General features: G+C 35.7%; 1 pseudogene; it reads left to right on the plus strand.

The window, feature by feature from the left end:
- Positions 1-3,184: 3,184 nt before the first annotated feature.
- Positions 3,185-3,610, plus strand: LOC142335550 (E3 ubiquitin-protein ligase MIB1 pseudogene; annotated as a pseudogene).
- The last annotated feature ends 1,508 nt before the right edge of the window (positions 3,611-5,118 follow it).

Here is a 5,118-nt window from a genome sequence, read left to right on the forward strand (position 1 = left end):
CCTAATAAGAGGCTTCTGTGGAATGATTTTTAACAAGTTTTGTTAATTTATCGCTGAATGTTTTTTACCTAGTTTTTTTGAGCGGCGTCTCTTTTTCAATTTAGGTCTGTATCTGGTTCTTTCTCTATTATATGGCACGCAGGTCTATTGTTTCGCAGCTATTCCGGGAATCTGCCGGCTATGTTTTTTACAGGAAGTAGATTGGTTCACGCGACATTTTGACCTAGAAGCAAAAACGAGAAAAGCTGTCTTGGTGAACAGATTTTCGCTAAGCGAGAGAAGTTTTTTGGTCATGCGCTGCGTTCAGTGAATGACTTTTTGACTTTGAAAAGTAATTTTTGACTGAATGGCGCATATAGATAACCGTGTTTAGCCGTTTTTTTGTCTAAGTGGCCCAATTTTTTTGCTTTTAATTGGGTTTCTTTTAGAAATAAAGTTTATTCGATACTATATTGAAATGTCAACCTCGGAAATCGATGCCACAGTGTTTTGCAGAGACTGAAAATGCGTTTCATGTTGAAAATTGGCATATATTTCTTGATTTTGTATTTAATTCTTGGCTTTTTTTCTATTAATACCTTGATTTCTGGATTTTTAAGCGTCTTTTTTTCAAAAATCTGTTAATATGGCAACTTCTCTTTGATAATTCATATACTCACCGCCTCTTTCTACCTCGATGTAATTTTGTTTTAAAAAATTGTACATACGCTAATCCAATTTTAGTAGTTTTTTCCGATATTCGTCATTTTTTCGTTTGTATTTGGGTTGTAATTGCTAGAAATAGTTTTTTGTGCAACTTGAGGGATTTAATTTTGTTTCAATAAAAATTCAATCATTTTTTGGCGTTAGGTTTTTAAAAAAGCTAAAACTTTTTCATGAATGCAGTCTTAAAAGTTTTTTGACCATTTTTTGCAAAATGTTTTAATGTTTCGTATTTATGAATTCTGATTTTTCCTATTTTTTGTTCTCTTCAGGAGGATAGATCTTTGTTTCGGATGACTAGTTATCTTTTTTATGTCTTGAATGCTGAACAATGAAATGTATTTGTTTTTCTTGAATTTTTTAAATTGATTTTTAACTTTCAAAAGTCAAGAATGTCTTTTTGTTACGGTGTTCCTTACATTGTGCCCATATTTTTCACATTCTAGTTAGTATCATTCTATCTTTGTCGTGGAACCTACATTTATTTTCGGTATATTGATTTTTTCAGTTGTTAAAAATGAATGATTCCGGTTTTTTCTTAGATTTTCGTCATTTCTTTGGTTTGCAATTGATTTCATTCAACAAGGCAGTACTGAGAGTTTGATAGCCATCCTTTTCCAAAATTTCCACTTATGACTATTTACTGCAACTTTCTTCCGGCCTTGGTATTAATTTAAACGATTTTTTGCCTTTGAATATGCTTCTGCTGCTTATGTCTTTTCTATGATCAATTTAATTTTCGAATTAGTATTAAAATCATGTTGTCTAGCATATGTACAACGAGGAAAAAATGTGTTTTGTTTTTTGTCTTAATTGCAGTGAATAGAAGTGTAAGTATAGGTGTATTCTGATTCTTAAATTTGATATTTGTTTTGAAAAGACTTAACTTAGTTCTAAGATTGTTGTCTGCGGTTTGCTTTCGCGATCTTTTTCAGAGTAGAATCATGGTTTATTTGAGCGCAATTGATAACCTTGCCAATTTTTTCAGACTATCACTTTTTTGACCACCTTGATTATTTCGCTTTTTTTAACGTTACCAAACGGTTTCAATTATAAATAGCCGCACAGCGATAGCTGGGGCTACTATTGGCTTTCTCTTGTTTTTTTTATTTCGTCGGCATGATTTTTGTTACGACCATATGACGTCACAACCACTTCAAATCTGCTTTTTGTTCATTCGTTCATGCAATTTCAACTTAAGTGCGTTTGTGACGTCATTTTTCGCTCTTAGTGGAGCGAGTTTTTGTTCATTGGCGTGATTAAATTTTTGGTCACACTTGACTTACCTCGCTCTCAAAAATGACTTCCTCACTTTGAAATTGACTTTTATTTACTTTAATTCAAATAGATAAGGTCAAATGGGTGTGTGTCACTCTAAATGAAGGTTATTTGAGAGCAGCTAATAGAGGCAGCAAAAACTTATACAGATTTTTAATCAAAGTATACATATCAGCCTTCAATGAAAAGACGATTTTTTTGGTCTGCCTTTTTTTACTGTTTTTTAGACTGCAGATCTACGAAGCTATTGCGGCGCATTTCTGACAATCTGCCAGCTATGTGATAAAATTCTGCTGCATTTTGTTTCTTGGTGACAGTGCTTTAAGTTTCACCAATTTTTATAGCAGACCTGGAGAGGTAGTGAGTTAATGGTTAAATACAAAAGGTAGTGACTTCCGGTGCAATTATGGTTTTGTTAATGAAGTTTTGACGCTTCGAGTCGCTTCCGGAATTCTTCCGGCTATGTTTTTGTTTTGTCGTCTGACGCCCTTTTTCGTTTTACATTTGTTCACACAGCAAAGCTAAAAAAGTCACATTTTCTGAATGACGTCTTCCTCTCACTAACGGTTTTCGTGCGCGTGACGTCATTTCTCACTCTCTCTAATAAAACTTTTTTGCGTGATTAGATTTTGATCATACGTGACTTACCTCACTCAATAAAGTGACTTTTGCACTTTAAAACTTAAGTTTAGTTTGAATTTGCTAAAGGTCAAAGGAACTTATTTGTGCAGTAAAGGACCCTAATAAGAGGCTTCTGCGGAATCAATTTTAACAAGCTTTATTAATTTATCGCTGAATTTTTTTTACTTAGTTTTTTGAGAGGCGTCGATTTTCTTCTCAATTTAGATCTGTATCGGTTTCTATCTCTATTATATGGCACGCAGGTCTATTCTTTCGCAGCTATTCCGGCAATCTGCCGGCTATGTTTTTGTAATGCTTACTTTTGGTACAGAGTAAAACTGATTGAATGGTACGGTTGTTCTGTCTGGTAACATTCAAGATGCAAGTAACATAAATCTTCACGAATTTGACGCTCAGAACCTCGTGACGCTCAGAACCTCGTCTATTGACGCTCAGAACCTCGTGAAGTACAGAAATGATCAGTTTCATTGAGGGAATAATCTCTAGCGATCACAGGGAAAGTTTTGATGGAACATCGGGAAGATTTGGAAAATTGGCTTGTGTATCTATTCTTGGCAACCATTTCTTTTTTGTGCTGTTCTAGTTGTGCAATGATTTGTTCCATTCAACATGTAGAAAACATCAACATTTGTTAATTCTGTTAATCAACTGACAGATACTATAGTGAACTCTGGTTCAGCTTCGGCTATTCTCTATTGACTATAAAGAGAAACCAAACTATTAGTCGAAATCATCATAACTATACCGAGACTGTATCGTTGGCACTTGAGAGTGGGACGTCATGGAGGGCGTCGGCTGTCGGGTAGTGCGTGGTCCTGACTGGAAGTGGGGCAAACAGGACGGAGGAGACGGGCATCTGGGAACTGTTCGCAGTTTCGAGTCACCTGAGGAGGTGGTTGTTGTGTGGGACAATGGCACTGCGGCTAACTACAGATGTGGGGGTGCTTTTGATCTCAGAGTGTACGACTCAGCACCTGCTGGTAATTGAAGTAGTGTTTGAGTTATGACGTTTGAGGTTAGGTCTAAATAGGTTCTATTCGCGTTTGATTCGAGAATGCAACATTCTATTGGAAAGCCTAAAATGGTGAAATGCTACAGCAATTAGCCTTAAGCTCGCGAAATCGAGAATCTCTAAATGCGTCTTCTGACACTTGCTGTACAGACTACTAATATTTCGTCACTTCAAAACCAGAGAAGAGGCCCTCTTCATTTGATGCCCAGGAGTTCAAATTTGTCTCAAAGAGATCATTTTTTCTCTAATGCCTTTAGCCGTGGAATTGTGCCAGCGGTCTCTTTTTGTTCTACTAAATAGAAAATTTTGAATAGCACAATTAGTTTGCTCAAACAGAACAATCTTAGTTGAAATTGAAATTTGCTCAGCACCAGTTATTTCAGTCCTATTGGACTTTTTAAAGCGATTTTTGGCCGGAGCGGCGGACCTCCTGATTGTTGGTCTTGAAAAGCGGGACAAACTGGTGAAGACTGAGCGTGATAAAGTCGCCCTTAATATAAGCGCTCGTTGGACTGCAATTTATGTTGATTGATCTGTCCTCATTTAATGAGGGGAGGAACTTATGGCTTTTTTGTTCTGTCACATTTGATTCCCACTTAAATATCGGAAAAATAGACTTGAGTAATCCTTCGAAATTCACAAAGACGTGGAAAATCCGCAAAAAAAATCTAGCTTTTTTGTCTATGAAATCTTGCAAAATAGTACTGAAATAATTTCTGAGTTCAATGGAAAAAGATGAAAATCTCAGTTTTCAACATTAGTGGTTGCGTCATGATAACAAAAAGCTTTCCAATGATTAGATTTTTGAGCACTCCATTGTTGGTTCTTTTTATATACTACAGGAAAAAATCGATGTTCAACAGGGATATAAAACCGATGGAAACAAGGTAAGATGCCGTAACTTGAGGTTTATTATTCTGAGATATTGAGGATGTTCTAAATTTAAGATTTGCAGAACAAGTTCGCTTTATGGCGCAATTTTATTACGGAAAAGAACTGGGATCGTTAAATTTTTGAATAGCCGCCTCAGCTTCTCAGCCGGCTATTATAGCCCTCCTAGTTTTTTATTACAATTCAAAGAAATTTTACAATTCAAAGAACTTGAATTGTATTTGGGCGCTGTCTTTTTACAATTCAAAGAATTTGAATTGTATTGGAGCGGTGTATTTTTTCACGACTCGAAGAGGAGTATTGGAGAAGTCCTTTTTTTTAAATCACTTTTATTGGAGTGAATTTTGAAGCAGGAAATGAAACACGTGAAGGATTTGGAGTGATTTTGTTGCTGAAGAAAATGAAGAGTGGAGCGAAAAGAGTGGTTTTTTGTTCATATCGCTGTTTTCATATCGTTGAGGGCGAAAAATTGAGGTGTGAAAAAAAAATTCTGTAAGCGAGCAAAATTTATTCACGTGCAGCATTTTGAAGCAGTTTTTTTCATCTTTTTGGTTAAGAGGTTTGGTTATGATTTTGTGTTAATTTTAGGCTGG

The sequence above is a fragment of the Convolutriloba macropyga genome, chromosome 2 (genome assembly GCF_964194025.1).
Source record: "Convolutriloba macropyga chromosome 2, txConMacr16.3, whole genome shotgun sequence".
NCBI classification, from domain to species: Eukaryota; Metazoa; Xenacoelomorpha; order Acoela; family Convolutidae; genus Convolutriloba; species Convolutriloba macropyga.